The sequence below is a fragment of the Pinus tabuliformis genome, chromosome X, assembly GCF_031772625.1.
Source record: "Pinus tabuliformis cultivar Carrire ecotype Pingquan chromosome X, CPIR1, whole genome shotgun sequence".
In the NCBI taxonomy this organism is placed as follows: Eukaryota; Viridiplantae; Streptophyta; class Pinopsida; order Pinales; family Pinaceae; genus Pinus; species Pinus tabuliformis.
Window position 1 is genome coordinate 1,169,856,034 of NC_142308.1, and position 20,203 is coordinate 1,169,876,236.

The window sequence follows — 20,203 nt, forward strand, 5'->3', positions numbered from 1 at the left end:
TAGATATATCACAAGTTATCTGGTATTATGGCTTTGTAGCTTTGTGAAGTGCTAACATTAGTCAGCCATTAGTCATGGCTACCTGGAATGATAATTTGTTTAGTGAAGGTGAGACTGAGAATGAGAATGGATTTGGGAAGATAAGGGTTTGTATCATAGGAACAGGGATGAGTGGTCTCCTTGCAACCAAATATTTACGAAGTCTAAATCTGAATATCATAGTCTTTGAAGCAAAACCAAGAATAGGAGGCGTGTGGAGAGAAACATTTTCTTCAACAAAGCTACAGACCCCTCACCCTGCCTTTGAATTCACTGATTTTCAATTCCCAAGCCATGTAACTATCCAATTCCCCTCTCACTCTAAGGTATTGGACTACTTCCACAACTATGTCAAACATTTTGGATTGCTTGACTACATTCAATTCAATTTCAAAGTGGTGGATATTTGATATAGATAAAAGTATTGAGAAAAGTGTTCAACTCATGCTGGATTATGGGGTAAGAATGGAAGCCCATATGCAGACAGTGTAGTTTAGGAAGTGGGTGTGCAGAAAGGCAATGCAGAATCCATACAGGTACATATTGAAAATAATTTAGAACATGGTTTCTCCATGTTATGCATGAGATTCTTTTTAAATTTCAATAACACTATCCCTTTTGATTGTTATTGACTATCTTATGTTTGATGGGGATGTCAATCATTGTGAGATGGGAAATGCAGGAATTTGTGTTCCTTGGGCCTTTTCCTCCATGCAAGATAACAATAGATGTCCTCTTGGGAACAAAATACCTGAGTGGAATGAATTAGTGCACCAAGGGCATTGGCAAGAAGCATTTGACCAGTTGTTGGAAACAAATAATTTTCCTAAATTCACTGGACGTGTATGCCCTACCCCTTGTGAAGGTGCATGTGTACTAGGAATCATTGAAAATATAGTATCTATTAAAAGTATTGAATGTGTCATCATTGTTAAAGCTTTTGAAGAAGTTTGGATGGTTCCACGTCCACCTGAGAAGAGGACAGGGTATGTGTCTTTCATTTATAATTCTTAATTCCATTCTTATGATGCTTATCATTTTGAAAATAAATTGTATGTTGTCTATGATGTGGTGAACTAGATCTTGATATAAATTGGTCATTGGGTGCAGGAAGAAAGTTTCTATAATGGGTAGTGGGCCATTTGGTTTGGTTGTTTCTGATCAACTTAATAAATTTGGGCACTCTGTCATTGTTTATGAATGTGCTGATCGAATTGGAGGTATGATGATGTATGGAGTTCCTAATATGGAAAATTATAAACTTGATGTTGTCCAACGACGTGTTGTTCTGATGGTAGAGGAAGGTGTTAATTTTTTTGTGAATGCAAATGTTGCAGTTGACTCTCTTTTCTCTGTGGAGAAGCTTCGCGTTGAAAATGATGCTCTGCTTTGGGCATGTGGTGCAACAAAACCAAGGTACACTTCTATATTTGATTTCAATTTAGATTTTTCCCATAGGAGTTGAGTTCCTTATTGTATAGTGTAATCTATATATATATAGAGCAGGGATCTTCCTGTTCCTAGATGTAAATTAATGGGAATATATTTTTCTATGGAGTTCCTTCATTCAAATACCAAGAGTTTGTTGGACAGTGGATTGCAAGATGGAAAGCTTATTTCTGCAAAAGGGAGAAGGGTGGTTATCATTGGAGGAGGAGACACTATAATTGATTGTATAGAAACAACCATAAGACATGGATGCAACAATGTTGTGAATTTGGAGCTCCTTCCACAACCCCCCAATTCTTGTGCTCCTCGAAATCCTTGGCCTCAGGTTTTTCTTTGTTCATCTTCATATAAATAAAAATTAGTTATCTATTATTTTCTAGCATGTTGTACCCTACTACAATTCCATGATTATGGGTCTTTGTTCACTTTTTGGTAGTGGCCTAAGTTTTTCCGAGTAGATTATGGGCACCAAGAAGCTATTACCAAGTTCAGTAAAGATCCCAGGTCATATGAAGTGTTGAAAAAAAGGTTTATAGCTGATGACAATGGAAATGTTAAAGGGCTTGAATTGATCAAGGTCAAATGGGAAAAGGATGAGAGTGGAAAGTTCCATTGAAAGAGATGGAGGGCACAAAGGAGATTATAGAAGCATAACTTGTTTTCTTAGCAATGGGATTTCTTGGACCAGAACATGTAAGCTATATTTTTCTAAGCAACAAAGTTGCTGTTGAGGTGATATAAAACTTTAAATTTTGATTGATAAGCACAATCTAATGATTTTTTAATAAAATTATTTTTTTTTTTCGCTTGAAAAAAGCACAATCTAATGATTCAGGTCCAATCTAAATTTAGTTGACAATAGTCATTGCTAGACTATGTTTTCTTCTTCAGAAAATTGAGTAATTCAGTGATGTTGCAACCTTCCCAATCCATAACATTGAATACACATATTTTCAACATTTATATTCCGTGCATAAAAGATACTGGACATACACACCATATTTTCTAGAATTCCTCCATTTACCTCCTCACTCTAATTTCAGTTTTTTATTTGGTTTGATAGATTATTGCAGAGAAGCTTGATATGGAAAGGGATAACAAGTCAAATTTCAAAGCCAACTTTGGTGATTTTGCAATGAGTATTGATGGTGTTTTTGTTGTTGGTGACTATAGACATGGACAATCACTTGTTGTTTGGGCCATTATTGAAGGAAGACAAACAGCTGCTCAGATAGGTAAATTTGTGATGAAGGAAGACTAGTTGATCACAACTTGTGAAGATAGAGTGGAGGACAAGGAGAGTACCTGATAGAGGCCTAGATGAATTGTAACAAAGAACCCAAACACCCAGAATTAATCTTAGACTACGCAACATAGGCTTAGGATGGAACCCAAAAATTTTTGTTGGAGCTAAGTTTGGAGTTCCTAATAGTGAATAAGCTAATGAGAAGAAGCATTGTACCCATGAACTATTTGGAATTTGATTTCTCAAAGAGTGCATCATGACAAGGGTGATGAGAATTTATTTGATCTATACTCAAGGATGTATCTTTCTAAATTCAAGCGTGTTTTGAGAACTATTTTTACACATTAATATATGAATTTTTCAAGGAGTTATTCTATTAAAGGCCATGTTGTTTTGACATGCGTTTTGGAATTGTTCAATTTAGTAATTTTCAAATTAGATACTTTTGACTACAAATACCTTAAAGTACTTGACATGGTACTTGGAGGGACTGCTACACTAGTGCTTCTTCTTGCTCTCTACTACTTTGTTCGTCAACATTGTAGTGGGTCAGTTGGTGACAAGAACCCTAGATGGTTTCCCATACCACTCTATGGTGGTAACTCACACACCATTGGGAGCAAAGTTTCAACTACTTTTGGAAAGAGTGGTACTAGGAGCTAAGTGTCATTTTCACCTTCCATTTTTTGCAGACATTTGACCATTGCAAAGATACAAGAGGCTACCAAAAACTTTGATGAGTCACGGATTCTTGGTGTTGGTGGTTTTGGGAAAGTTTATGAAGGAGAGATTGATGGTGGTGGTGTAAAGGTTGCAGTTAGGAGAGGAAACCCGCTAGAAAAATGAGGTATCCATGAATACCAAGTAAAAATAGAGATGCTTTCTAAGCTCAGGCATCACCATTTGGTGTTTCTTATTGGTTACTATGAGGAAAATTGTGAGATGATTTTAGTTTATGATTACATGGCCAAGGGACCACTACAAGGACACTTGTATGGTAACAACAATTTGACTCCTTTGTCATGGAAGCAAATATTAGAAATGTATATTGGGGCTTCTTGAGGTCTTCATTATCTTCACTCATGGGCTTCTCAGACCATCATACATCGAGATGTCAAGACCACAAATATACTTCTTGATGAAAAATTAGTTGCAAAAGTTTCAAATTTTGGATTATCAAAAATGGGCCCAACTCTTGGCCATACTCATGTTAGCACTATGGTCAAAGGTAGCTCTGGATACTTGGACACAAAATATTATTCATTTGGCATTGTGTTGTTTGAGGTGTTGTGTGCTCGACCTGCTATTAATCCTTCTCTTCTTAGAGAATAGGTAAACATTGCTTAATGGGCACTGCATTACCAGAGAAAGGGAATTCTAGAACAAATTATAGATCCTTATTTGAAAGGTAAAATAATTATTGATTCCCTTGAGAAGTATGGGGAGGCACTGGGCAGCTGAAAAGTGTCTTTTGGAGCAAGGGGTTGAAAGACCAGTGTTAGTTTTAGGTATGTTCTATGCTAGAGCAATTTATTTAATTTCTTTTCCATGTTAGTAATCACATCAGCATAAAGTATATTGCAGATAGAACATAAATATAAATCGCAGAAGACAAGCCAAGACAAGAGGACACAAGATGTGGCGCTAGCTAGGGACAAACCCCACAATGTGTGGGGAAACCCTTGATCAATTCTTCTTTTATGTTCTTCAAAGTTCAGCAGAGAAAGAGAGAGAGAGAGAGAGAGAGAGAGGTAGTACATTTACAACAGAAGTCAACACTTTGACTTATCTAGATCTAGCATAGATCATTTTGTATAATGATGAGATCAGTTGAAGACATTCTGCTTCAACTGATTCTCCAAGGTGACTCCTTCACCTATCATCGTGTTGCATCTCGTCCATTTGCTGCACCTTACCGTGTAGCACCATCATGCTGCATCATGCATCATCATGCTGCTCATGATCTCATACATCACGTTGCCCATACATCATGCTGTCCATGATCTACATGTTGCCCTTCATGTTCATGATCTTATAATGCTGCCCATACTAATATGCATCATCATCATGTTGCTATCCTTACAGATGTGTATTATCATTATGTTGTTGATAATGTTGCCCATCATGCTGCTCATAATACCCTTCTGTTGCTTCATTATATACATATCCACGCAATACTCCACACAGTCCCATTATTTTCCGTATAGGGTTTGCTCAGGGATATGACTGTATTCCATACACAGCGTATACATATGACTGCGTTCCATCATGTGACTGCGTTCCATACATATATGTGACTGCGTTCCATATAATACATATATGTGACTGACGTTCTGCGTTCCATACATTTGTGTGACTGCGTTCCATACATATATGTGACTGCATTCCATATAATACATATATGTGACTAACATTCTGCGCTCCATACATTTGACAGCGTTTACATACATATGATTCCATGCATAGCGTATAGGTCTCACCATGAACAGGCCTACGCTATTCAGTTGTTCCTTATGACTGCGGCACATTCTTGACATTGCCAAAACTGTGTTTCTATTACTTGCGTATCCATAATCATTGCCAGCGTATATGTATAGTCATTGCCAAGACTGCATTATTCATAACAGCATGACTGCGTTATACTCTCCATGTATTAACTGCGTAAGGCCTCCTTGTTGTGTTAGGGTTTCACCATGTATCTTCCTGAACAACGTATATAGATTAACAACAAATCATTTGCCAGCGGATAGATGTCTTCTTGACCTGCGTAGGATTAGGGCATCATTTGCAGCTAGGGCTCCAGCGTATTCTTAGTGATTCTCCTTCTCCAAAAACCCAAGACGTGGAGAGGAGATCACCTTGAGAGTGTGTCTAAATGACATCAAATCCTCTTATATTTATACCAAAACGTATAGGTTGAATAGACATGACGTTTGGGCTTCTTGAGCCTACATAAGTTGTTGGTCGGCTAGATAATAAATCCATAATTAAAATAAATTCATATCTCCATAAATACTTATCAGAATCAGATGATCTTTAGATCAATCCTACACCTCTCGACGAGAGGGATCCAATAAAAATATCATTTGCCATAAATAAGATGACCCACATGGAGTTTGGCCCTAGTTGCCAATTTAACAACCAGCTATGGGAGATGTGCTTTGGAACCTAGAATTTGCTTTGCAGCTCCAAGAAACTGCAATAGAGAATAAACTAGTTGATGACAACACAAATAACTTTGTGGAAATCTCTCATAACTACAACTCAAACAACATAGAAACTTATGCTATTGATGGACCCAACACTATGACAAGCATTGGAGGCCATAGTTTGGCAAGTGGGGATTTGGATGATGTAACTCCAAGTGTTGTTTTTTTCCCAATCGGTGAATCCACAAGGGAGGTAATTGAATTGGCAAGTAGTACTTTCATGTTTCTATATTGGTTGTAGTACATGTAGCCAACAAGTTGCACAAAACATGGCAGCAATAGTCAGGTAATTGAAAATTTTTAGTGCTTTATCAAATACCTAATTTAATATCATATTCATGGCCTCTAAAGTGGTTGTTGTTAATATTCAAATCCTTCAATGGGATAGACAGTTGTAAGAGTTTGTTTGCATTCTTTGTGAATGTTATATGTGAAATATTGTATTTATATTTGCTTATTACACATATGTAACGTGATACTGGACATAATGTTTCCAAGATCTCAAAATGGTTGCTTAGGGGGGAAATCAATTATTTGTAGGAATTTAGGAGAGAAAGTAGATCATTCTCCAAAACATCAAAATTGCATGTGATTATAGAATTCAAGAATTTTGATGGAGAGTATTCTTCGTTATATAACATGTATGCTAATATGAGAAAACATGGATATCTAAGCCAACTCTCAATGTATCTAAGCATGGATAAAAACCTTGTGTGCATAGGTTTAGATCGATATTACCCTCTGTAGCCCATTGTGTTGATATTTACAATCTGAGAGTTTTTTCAGATGGTGAGAACCTTATGAGTCTGCTGATTAGGTTGTGGTTCCTCAGATAATAAATTTTATCTTGAAATTTCTCTAATGTCATTACATGTTTTGTCCTCATTTCTAACTTCCTCAACCATTCCAAGACAAGGGTAAGAATATTTTGCTTTGTATTGTTGTGTTTAATGTTTTTCCTGAGCAAAACATCTGCCCCTAGCCCTCAAATCATTGGACCTCCATTCATTGACCCCATTATGCATTTTCTCATTAAACCACTCTAAAATAGGAAGGACTTAGTCCACTCCTTCTTACAACCTTCTAGAATACTAGAGTGCTTAATTTTCAATTGCTAGACACTTACAGGCTGATGTGGAACACTAGTAAACTGGGATACTACAGGAAGATATGCCAATATAGAAATAATACAAGTAGGATAGGATTAGTGAGATAACAAAGTTGAACTGATAGATGCCTGTTAGAGGAAAACTATACATTTGTGTCTCTTGCTTAAGGGGGATAACTACCACCACTATAAAACTTCTGCTATGAAGAATCCTGTGAACACCAAACACCACCCTGAATGAATGAAGTTAAACATTAGCACTGGTTGAGACACAGTCTCTAGGGACTGAAAATGACACAATTAGAGTTAATGGGATCTATGGCAGACTATTGTGAGAGCCAAAGCCAGAAACATTTCTTCTTCTTGCAAGAGATATTGTTGTATATGGAGCTGGGATTTTGTCATTGAACTTGGAGACATGGCAGCCTAATCAAGCTTATTTTGTGATTCACATATCATAGGGATCCTTTTTTGTTGTGCCATTGTTGGTATTTCTCTTCCTGGCATGTGCCACTGTGATCATTGTGTTTTTTTTTTTACCTTTTATTAATACTTCAAAGTTATCAGCTTCTACTCCCCTTTTCCTATTATTTGTTTCAGTTTCCTACCAAGTTGCTCATTGTCTAATGTTTTGTCTTGTAGTTTTTGACATTCTATTGTGTGTCTTTTGTTGCCATCTGCGGCTTGTCTTCCACTTTTGTTTCCTAATAGTTAAGAACATGTTACGAAAGGGGTAGAGTATGCACACCTGCATAAACATTAGTAGTCAAATTATTGCACAGAGGTGGGTCCCTTGTCTGACAAACAAGGGCAAAGTGAAAGAGCAATAGAGAAATCGGATTTAAGAGAAGCCAACAGTCAAGAGTTTGTAAGAATAACTATTAGAGTTCAAAGAATATTTGCAAGGGCATAAGAGAAGTATGTACTTAAAATGACTAAGGAATCCCCCAAAAGGGAATCTTTTTATTAAATCAAACATGACACTTCTTGTGCACAAAAATCCAATATCTTTGTTGCCTGCGTGAATCACAAGAAGTTTCTAAAAACCACATTTTGATGCATGTGACAGAGGCATAGAGACATGAACCATCCTGGAAGAAGTGAATTTACAGGGAAATTCCAAAAAACAAGGCAAGAAGCTGAGAAAAGGGGCTAAAATTTGATTGCAAACTGCACTAGAATTCAGAAAATGCAATAAAGTGGACCCCACAAGGCCTAATTTAGGATGCATGAACACACAGCTCTGAAGTGGGAAACAAGGACTAAAAGGTAAACTAATAAGGTGGAAACCCACCAAAATTCCCTGTGATTTCAAGTGTACTTGGTCCACGTGTATGTCTCCAATCTCAATTGTGATTGCATGAAAAAATCTAGGTTCCTCCATTTGACCAATCACCTACTTCCAGAAATTTCCCAGAATAAATACTTGCACAATATAGTGGATAGCAGGGGTAATGTGTGATAAGAGCATGCATTCCTTCCCTTGAGGCACCTTCCATGACATAAAAATGAAATTCATGAGCACACTTCATCAAGTCCCTGCACAAGAATCACAAATTTGTTTCTCATGGATGACTCTCTCGCCTTGGAAACAATATAAGGATGGTTCAGATGAAGTATCTAAAGACAGTTAACAAGGATCCTGATTTGATAAGGGGTCTCTTGGAGGCTCTGGCCTCTCTATATAAGGATGAAGTGTCTGAACATGTACAACAATTCAACTTCCTCCAGTAACACCCAAAAAGGATGGTTCCAAAAAGGCCATACATGATAAACTGCCATTAGATAAAATAATATCTTTAGCTCTTTTTTTGCATAAAAAGGTACCTTTAGGGCACTGACATATGAAAATTTATAGGTAACCTAGATTATGTCGCCTGCAAGTTGAAAAGCTTTGTAAGAATATGCTTGAGTTCCCTACATTAGTACCCAAGTCTGATGATGATGACAATGTCATGGATGTTGAACAAGGAAAATCTCCAAAATACCATTCTTAAGTGATACTTTATGCATGTATTTCATTTAGGTGATTTGAATTATGCATTCTTTCTATTAATCCAATAAAATCTTCATAATGCAAGGAAGGAAGAAATGTTGTAAAAGTAGCATGTTTATAAATAGACTTTAAGATTGATTATATTCATTTATTTCATTTAGGTAATTTGAATTTTGTATTCTTTCTACTAATCTAAGAAAATATTCATAATGCAAGGAAGAAATGTTATAAAAGCATTATGTTTATAAATATACTTTAAGATTGATAATATGAACCCATTGGATTTCAATAGAGCATGCTAGGACATTGGCACAGTACTTGAATGGACTCCTAATTGGAGCAATGGTTACAATGGGAGTGGCTCTTTCTATTCTCCTTGTGTTCTTGTGGGTCTGATTTTTATCTAAGAAAGGAGTCAAAGAGGAAAAGGAATATAGAAAGATGGAGCAACTGCCCAAGAACCAAACAAGTATTCACTTTGCAAATTTGACATTATATATATATAGATAGATAGATAGATAGATAGATATCAACTATATTGTTCTCTTTGATCATTTTTTATGTTCTAGGAAAGATTTAAGGAGTGATATTCACAAACAGTTTACTTCTCTAGCAATTTTCCAAACACTAGATTGTGATAGATGAAAATGCCTCTTTCAAAATGCAGCTTGTTACATTACATGGAGATTTTCCATACACATTCGAGGATATTATAAAAAAATATAGAGATGCTTGATGACACTGACATCATTGGTTCTTAGGGATTTTGGAACTATGTACAAGCTATTGCTCGACAATAACAGCTTATTTGCTATGAATAAAATTGAGAATTGTGGTGTAGCATCCAATCAGATATTTGAGAGGGAGTTGGATATTTTGGGAGGCATTAAACACAAGAATATTGTTATTTTGTTGGGTTATCATATACCTCCACCATCTAAAAAGCTTATCTATGATCTCTTACTCATGGGAAGCTTAGATGAATTTATCCATGGTTAGTACTTTGAAAATTGGATGAATATTTTTATTGATTCCATAGTTTTCAACCATGATGTATGCCTGCTTATAAGGTTTTTGATCTTGCTCAGACTGCAAACCACCTACTCCACATTTAACTAGATGGCCTTATTGAATATAGCACTTGGAGCAGGTCGAGGCCTAGCTTACTTGCATCATGACTGTGACCCTAGAATTTTCCACCCTGACATAAAGTCTAGCAATATACTCACTGATAAAAAGTTGGCACATGTATCAGACTTAGGTCTTGCAAAGCTTTTGGAAGATGAAAAAACACATGTAACCACCATTCTTGCGGGCACACTTGGATACTTAACTCCAGGTATGTTTTCCTTCCTTTTACACATGAGCTCGAGTTTATTCATATTTATTATATGCATTAGAACATTGATTTTTATCCTCTAATTTCAAAATATAGTACTTGCAAAGTGGGAGAGCAAGAGAGAAATCAGATTTAAGAGAAGCCAACAATCAAGAGTTTGTAAGAATAGATAATAGAGTTCAAAGAAGATCTATAGGAATGTAAGAGAAGTATGTCCTTAAAATGACTAAGGAATCCCCCAAAAGGGAAGTTTTTTATGAAATCAAACATGACACTTCTTGTGCACAAAAATCCAATATCTTTGTTGTCTGCATGAATCACAGGAAGCTACTAACAACCACATTCTGATGCACATGACAAAGGCATAGAGACATGAACCATCCTGGAAGAAGTGACTTTATAGGGAAATTCCAAAAACCAAGGCAAGAAACTGAGAAAAGGGGCTAAAATTTGATTGTGAAGTGCACTAGAATTTTAAAAATGCAGTAAAGTGGACCCTGCAAGGCCTAACTTAGGATGCATGAACACACAGCTCTCAAATGGGAAACAAGGGCTAAAAGGTAAACTAATAAGGTGGAACCCCACTAGAATGCCATGTGATTTCAGTTGTACTTGTTCCACGTGTATCTATCCAATCTCAATTGTGTTTGCATGAAAAAATCTAGGTTTCTCCATTTAACCAACCACCTACTTCTAGAGATTTCCCAGAATAAACACTTGCACAATATAGTGTATATGAAATTTCATTTATATTTTCCAAGGAGTGATAGCCCGACCACCAACTCAAATATCACCCTACTCTATAATGTTAAAAAAATTCACCAACAATTCATTTGGGCATTGCTAAGAATTGGGACATCCATTCCCACTATTGAATAGAACTCTATCAGTATTATTTTGAGTATAAAAAAAAGCCTCGTATGGTTATAGCTATTAACAAACATAATGGTCATTGAGTAACATCTAGCAAACGAATTATGCACATTATTGATAAATGAGGAAACAATCTAAGGGACTTCTCTAGGATCTACCATTTTTGGCCCTTCCTCATGGTAGTATATTGACAATTTCCTCTGTGACAACTATGCAATAACGATCTAAAGAAAACATCAATAAATTTAAAAATACAATATCAATTTTGATAGCGGTGATATTATGTGATAAGAGCATGTCTTGCTTCCCTTGAGGCACCTTCCATGACATAAAACTGAAATTCATGAGCACACTTCATCAAGTTCATGCACAAGAATCAAAAATTTGTTGCTCATGGTTGACTCTCTGGCCTTGGAAACAATATAAGTATGGTGCAGATGAAGTATCTGAAGACAGTTGACAAGGCTCCTGATTTGATAAGGGGTCTCTTGGAGGCTCTGGTATCTCTATATAAGGATGAAGTATCTGAACATGTATAACAATTCAACTTCCCCCAGTACCACCCAAAAAGGTTGGTTCCAAAAAGGCCATACATGATAAACTGTCATTAGATAAAATAATATATTTAGCTCCTTTTGTGCATAAAAGGGTACCTTCTGGGCATTGGCATATGCAGATTTATAGGTAACCTGAATTTATGTGGCTTGCAAGTTGAAAAGATTTGTAAGTCAAGCTTGAGTTCCCTGCCTTAGTACCCAAGTCGGATGATGATGACAATGTCATGGATGTTGAACAAGGAAAATCTCCAAAATACCATTCTTAAGTGATACTTTATGCATGTATTTCATTTAGGTGATTTGAATTATGCATTGTTTCTATTAATCCAATAAAATCTTCATAATGCAAGGAAGGAAGAAATGTTGTAAAAGCATTATGTTTATGAATAAACTTTAAGACTGATTATATGGAACCCATTGGATTTCAGCATAGCATGCTAGGACATTGGCACGGTACTTGAATTGACTCCTGATTGGAGCAGTGGTTACAATGGGAGTGGCTCTTTTTGTTCTCCTTATGTTTATATGCATTTTTTTCATTTAGGTAATTTTAATTTTGTATTCTTTATACTAATCTAATAAAATATTCCTAATGCAAGGAAGGAAGAAATGTTGTAAAACCATTATGTTTATGAAGAAACATTAAGACTGATAATATGGAACCCATTGGATTTCAGTAGAGCATGTTAGGACATTGGCACGGTACTTGAATGGACTCGTGCTTGGAGCAATAGTTAAAATGGGAGTGTCTCCTTTTGTTCTTCTTGTGTTCTTATGGGTCTGATTTTTATCTAAGAAAGGAGTCAAAGAGGAAAAGGAATATAGAAAGATGGAGCAACTGCCCAAGAACCAAACAAGTATTCACTTTACAAATTTGAAATGATATATATATTTATATATATACCAACAAAATTGTTCTCTTTGATCATTTTTTATGTTCTAGGAAAGATTTAAGGAGTAATATTCACAAACCATTTACTTCTCTAGAAAATTTCCGAACACTAGATTTTGATAGGTGAAAATGTCTTTTTCAAAACGCAACTTGTTACATTGCATGGATTTTTTCCATACACATTCGAGGATATTATAAAAAATATAGAGATGCTTGATGACACTGACATAATTGGTTCTAGGGGATTTGGAACTGTGTATAAGTTGGTGATGGACAATAACAACTTATTTGCAGTAAAAAAAATAAAAAATAGAAGTGTGGTGTAGCATCCAATCGGATATTTGAGAGGGAGTTGGAGATTTTTGGAAGCATTAAACACAGGAATATTATTAATTTGCAGGGTTATTGTAAATCTCCATCAACTAAAATTCTTATCTATGATTTCTTACTCATGGGAAGCTTAGATGAATTTATCCATGGTTAGTACTTTGAAAATTAGATGAATATTTTTATTGATGCCATAGTTTGCAACCATGATGTATGCCTGCTTATAAGGTTTCTGATTTTGTTCAAACTGCAAACCACCTACTCCACATTTAAACTAGATGGCCTGATTGAATATAGCACTTGGAGCAGGTTGAGGCCTAGCTTACTTGCATCATGACTATGACCCTAGAATTGTCCACCATGACATAAAGTCTAGCAATATACTCATTGATGAAAGGTCGGAGGCACATGTATCAAACTGAGGTCTTGCAAAGCTCTTGGAAGATGGAAAAACACATGTAACCACCATTGTTGCAGGCACACTTGGATACTTAGCTCCAGGTATGTTGGCCTTCCTTCTACACATGAGCCCGAGTTTATTCATATTTATTATATGCATTAGAACATTGATTTTTATCCTCCAATGCCAAAATAGAGTACTTGCAAAGTGGGAGAGCAACAGAGAAATCAGATTTAAGAGAAGCCAACAGTCAAGAGTTTGTAAGAATACATTATAGAGTTCAAAGAAGATCTGCCGGAATGTAAGAGAAGTATTTCCTTAAAATGACTACGGAATCCCCCAAAAGGGAAGCTTTTTATGAAATCAAACATGACACTTATTGTGCACAAAAATCCAATATCTTCGTTGTCTGCATGAATCACAGGAAGTTGCTAACAACCACATTCTGATGCACGTGACAGAGGCATAAAGACATGAACCATCCTGGAAGAAGTGAATTTACAGGGAAATTCCAAAAACCAAGGCAATAAGCTAAGAAAAGTGGCTAAAATTTGATTGTGAACTACACTAGAATGCAGAAAATGCAGTAAAGTGGGCCATGCAAGTTCTAATTTAGGATGCATGAACACACAACTCTGAAGTGGGAAACAAGGAATAAAGGTAAAATAATAAGGTGGAACCCCACCAGAATGCCCTATGATTTGAAGTGTACTTGGTCCACGTGTATGTATCCAATCTCAATTGTGATTGCATGAAAAAATCTAGGTTTCTCCATTTGACCAACCACCTGCTTCTAGAGATTTCCTAGAATAAATACTTGCACAATATAGTGTATATGACTTTTCATTTCTATTTGCCAGGGAGTGATAGCCTAAACACCAACTCAAATATCACCCCACTCAATAATGTTAAAACTTTTCACCAACAATTCATTTGGGCATTGCTAAGGATTGGGACATCCATTCCCACTATTGAATTCTTCTATCAGTATTATTTTGACTATAAAAAAAAAACAAAAGACTCATATGGTTCTAGTTTCTAGCAAACATAATGTTCATTGAGTAACATCTAGCAAACAAATTCTCCACACTTTTGATAAACAAGGAATCAATCCAAGGGGCTTCTCTAGGAACTACCACTTTTGGCCCTTCCTCGGGGTAGTATATTGACAATTTCCTTTGTGCCAACTATGCAATAATAATCTAAATCTAACATCAATAACTTTGACTAACTGTAAAAATATAATATCAATTTTGATAGCGGCAATACGGTGTGATAAGAGCATGCCTTCCTTCGCTTGAGGCACCTTCCATGACATAAAACTGAAATTAATGAGCACACTTCTTCAAGTCCCTACACAAGAATAAAAAAATTGTTGCTCATTGCTAACTCTCTGGTCTTGGAAAAAATATAAGGATGGTGAAGATGAAGTCTTTGAAGACAGTTGACACGGCTCCTAATTTGATAAGGGGTCTCTTGGAGGCTCTGGTCTCTCTATATAAGGATGAAGTATCTGAACATGTATAGCAATTCAACTTCCCCTAGTACCACCCAAAAAGGCTGGTTCCAAAAAGGCCATACATGATAAACTTTCATTAGATAAAATAATATCTTTAACTCCTTTTGTGCATAAAAAGGTACCTTCTAGGCACTAGCATATGCATATTTATAGGTAACCTAGATTTATGTGTCCTGCAAGATGAAAAGCTTTGTAAGAATATGCTTGAGTTCCCTACATTAGTACCCAAGTCTGATGATGAGGATAATGTTATGGATGTTGAACAAGGAAAATCTCCAAAATACCATTCTTAAGTGATACTTTATGCATGTATTTCATTTAGGTGATTTGAATTATGCATTATTTCTATTAATCTAATAAAATCTTCATAATGCAAGGAAAAAATGTTGTAAAAGTAGTGTGTTTATAAATAGACTTTAAGGCTGATTATATGCATTTATTTCATTTAGGTAATTTGAATTTTGTATTCTTTCTACTAATCTAATAAAATCTCCCTAATGAAAGGAATAAATGTTGTAAAAGCATTATGTTTATGAATAAAATTTAAGACTGATAATATGGAACCCATTGGATTTCAGCAGAGCATGCCAGGACATTGGCACGATACTTGAATGGATCTGATTGGAGGAATGGTTACAATGGGAGTGGCTCTTTTTGTTCTCCTTATGTTCTTCTGGATCTGATTTTTATCTAAGAAAGAAGTCAAAGAGGAAAAGGAATATAGAAATATGGAGCAACTTCCCAAGAGCCAAACAGGTATTCACTTTGTAAATTTGAAATGATATATATATTTATAGATATATCAACAAAAAATTTCTCTTTGATCATTTTTTATGTTCTAGGAAATCTTTAAGGAGTGATATTCACAAACCATTTACTTCTCTGGAAATTTTCCAAACACTAGATTTTGATAGACGAAAACGTCTCTTTCAAAATGTAGCTTGTTACACCGCATGGAGATTTTCCATACACATTCAAGCATATTATAAAAAAGAGAGAGATGCTTGATGACACTGGCATCATTGGTTCTAGGGGATTTGGAACTGTGTACAAGCCAGTGATGGACAATAACATATTATTTGCATTGAATAAAATTGAAAAGTGTGATGTAGCATCCAATCGGATTTTTGAGAGGGAGGTTGAGATTTTGGGAAGCATTAAACACATGAATATTGCTAATTTGCAGGTTTATTGTAAATCTCCATTAGTTAAAATTCTTATCGATGATTTCTTACTCATGGGAAGCTTAGATGAATTTATCCATGGTTAGTTCTTTGAAATTTTGATGAATATTTTTATTGATGCCATAGTTTACAACCATGATGTATGCCTACTTATAAGGTTTCTGATTTTGTTTAGACTGCAAACCACCTACACCACATTTAAACTAGATGGCTTGATTGAATATACCACTTGGAGTAGGGTGAGGCCTAGCTTACTTGCATCATGACTGTGACCCTAGAATTGTCCACTGTGACATAAAGTATAGAAATATACTCATTAATGAAAGACTGGAGGCACATGTATCAGACTGAGGTCTTGCAAATCTCTTGGAAGACGAAAAAACATATGTAACCACCATTGTTGGAGGCACACTTGGATACTTAGCTCCAGGTATGTTGGCCTTCCTTCTACACATGAGCCTGATTTTGTTCATATTTATTATATGCATTAGAACACCAATTTTTATCCTCTAATGCCAAAATAGAGTACTTGCAAAGTGGGTGAGCCACAGAGAAATCATATTTAAGAGAAGCCAACAATCAAGAGTCTATAGGAATATTAAATAGAGTTCAAAGAATATTTGTAGGAACGTAAGAGAAGTATGTCCTTAAAATGAATAAGGAATCCCACAAAAGGGAAGCTTTTTCTGAAATCAAACATGACACTTCTTGTGCATAAAAATCCAATATCTTTGTTGTTCGCATGAATCACAAGAAGCTTCTAACAACCAAATTATAATGCACGTGACAGAAGCATAGAGACAAACCATCCTGGAAGAAGTTAGATTACAGGGAAATGCCAAAAACCAAGGCAATAAGTTGAGAAAAGGGTCTAAAATTTGATTACAAACTGCACTAGAATTCGAAAAATGCAGTAAAGTGGACCTCGCAAGGCCTAATTGAGGATGCATTCACACACAACTCTTAAGTGGGAAACAAGGAATAAAAGGTAAACTAATAAGGTGGAACCCCACCATAATTCCCTATGATTTGAAATGTACTTGGTCCATGTGTATGTATCCAATCTCAATTGTGATTGCATGAAAAAATCTAGGTTTCTCCATTTGACTAAAACCTGCTTCTAGAGATTTCCCAAAATAAATACTTGCACAATATAGTTTATATGACTTTTCATTTCTATTTTCCAAGGAGTGATAGCTTGACCACCAACTCAAATATCATCCCACTCAATAATGTTAAAAATTTTCACCAACAATTCATTTGGGCATTGCTAAGGATTGGGACATCCATTCCCACTATTGAATTCTTCTATCAGTATTATTTTGAGTATAAAAAAAACAAAAGCCTCATATGGTTCTAGCTACTAGCAAACATAATGGTCATTGAGTAACATCTAGCAAATGGATTCTGCACACTATTGATAAATGAGGAAACAATCCAAGGGGCTTCTCTAGGAACTACCACTTTTGGCCCTTCCTCAGGGTAGTATATTGACAATTTCCTTTGTGACAACTATGCAATAACGATCTAAAGAAAACATCAATAACTTTGACTAACTGTAAAAATATAATATCAATTTTGATAGTGGGGATATTGTGTGATAAGAGCATGCCTTCCTTCCCTTGAGGCACCTTCCATGACATAAAACTAAAATTCATGAGCACACTTCATCAAGTCCCTGCACAAGAATCAAAAATTTGTTGCTCATGGATGACTCTCTGGCCTTGGAAACAATATAAGGATGGTGCAGATGAAGTATCTGAAGACAGTTGACAAGGCTCCTGATTTGATAAGGGGTCTCTTGGAGGCTCTGGTCTCTCTATATAAGGATGAAGTATCTGAACATGTATAGCAATTCAACTTCCCCTAGTACCACCCAAAAAGGCTAGTTCGAAAAAGGCCATACATAATAAATTATCATTAGATAAAATAATATATTTAGCTCCTTTTGTGCATAAAAAGGTACCTTCTAGGCATTGGCATATGAAAATTTATAGGTAACCTGGATTTATGTGGCCTGCAAGTTGAAAATATTTGTAAGAATATGCTTGAATTTCCCTGCATTAGTACCCAAGTCTGATGATGATGACAATGTCATGGATGTTGAACAAGGAAAATCTCCAAAATACCATTCTTAAGTGATACTTTATGCATGTATTTCATTTAGGTGATTTGAATTATGCATTATTTCTATTAATCCAATAAAATCTTCATAATGCAAGGAAGGAAGAAATGTTGTAAAAGCAGTATGTTTATAAATAGACTTTAAGACTGATTATATGCATTTATTTCATTTAGGTAATTTGAATTTTGTATTCTTTCTACTAATCTAATAAAATATTCATAATGCAAGGAAGGAAGAAATGTTGTAAAAGCATTATGTTTATGAATAAACTTTAAGACTAATAATATGGAACCCATTGGATTTCAGCAGAGCATGCTAGGACATTAGCACAATACTTGAATGGATTGGAGCAATGGTTACAATGGGAGTGGCTCTTTCTGTGCTCCTTGTGTTCTTGTGGGTCTGATTTTTATCTAAGAAAGGAGTCAAAGAGGAAAAGGAATATAGAAAGATGGAGCAATTTCCCAAGAACCAAACAGGTATTCACTCACTTTTCACTTTTGAGGCCAACTCAGAAAGTTCCTCACGAGTATCTTCCAATCCAATTGAACCCACTTTGTAACCTACAAGAGTTTCCCTTTCTTTTTTTAGAATTGACTGCAAGTACTTTCCCTTTGCTTCTATATGAAGTTGCAAGTGTCTTTGAACATGCTAAAAACAAAGGCTCAAAATCAATGTGACTTTTTGAAGTTCGAACTTCATAACAACATAGTAGAATCATGTACAAATAATGGAAGCCAGAAAAAGGGAAATATATCCCTTACCTCCAGCTGTTCATGCAACCTTATTTGTACCTCCATTTTCATCCTCAAAGCCTCTGTGATTTGTAAGGTTTTGTGATACAAGAATAGAATGTTAGCTAGATCTTCCTTAATATTAAGAAGAAAACATCATTTGGAGAGGATAAAATATCCTAGAGACCTTAAACTGAAAGCACCATACTCTCCTAATAGAAATACACTACAACAGTCTCACAAGTCCTAACAAAATTAATAGCCTTTTCCTAACAAAAACCACCTAGTTTTTGGCTAGAAAAGGATCGATCAAAATTTGGGAACAAATCACTCTAGGAATTCTCGAGTAGAGTCCATAAAGGAATTCACTAAGAATAGAAGCTGGGAAAGTTGTGGTAAACTCCCACCAACCTATGGCTAGACCAAAGCCCAATCAACAAAAAAATTTAAAGCATTAACCCAAGATATGAGCAAGTTCAAAAAATAACTGACTTTGAATAGTATGTATATCAATATTGAATGGAAAGCCTATCATAAAGAAAATGACTTAAAAATAGAGCAAATAAATTGTGTTGTGTGTAAACAAATGCATATGAAAAGATGATAGTGATGCTTACTCTATAATATTTGTTGGAATGATAGCACCAACCTAGTATGTTTCATGTGTTGTTTGGTATACAGAGGAGTTTGCATTCAGTTGGATGGAATGAAAGTTCTTCTATGCCTAGACATGGCAATGCTTCTAGCTCCAATGTTGGTGCAAGGGATCATTCATCTTCTCAGCAAGAAGAAGCTAGTTCAAGAAACATGATGATGGGTATTGCTATTAATACCTGGTTTGTTGCAGGTTCAGAGAACAGAGCAACTAACCATGAATCTAGAAATTGGGTTCCAATGAACCAAAATCCAAATGGACCTGGGGGTATTTCTTCTTTGATGCTACATCCGCTACCAAGTATGCCTTGGGGATCACATCATATTCCATTCACACAAGCACCTAAGAGAAGTAGTGGTTCTTCTCAAGGACAAGGCTTATCATCGTTTGTTTCCAGGCCTTCACAGGTTAGTCATTTTAATCCTCAAAATATTCATTCCTCTTCATCATAGATGTGCATGTGCCATTAGTCACTGGTTTGCAAGTCCCACAATATTTTAGATCAACAACAGTATTGATGGAACACTAGGGTGATGGGTTGGTAGGTGTAC

General features: G+C 35.7%; 1 pseudogene; it reads left to right on the top strand.

Moving 5' to 3' along the window:
- The first annotated feature begins 708 nt into the window (after positions 1-708).
- On the top strand, positions 709-2,797 carry LOC149144079 (glutamate synthase [NADH], amyloplastic-like; annotated as a pseudogene).
- Positions 2,798-20,203: the final 17,406 nt, after the last annotated feature.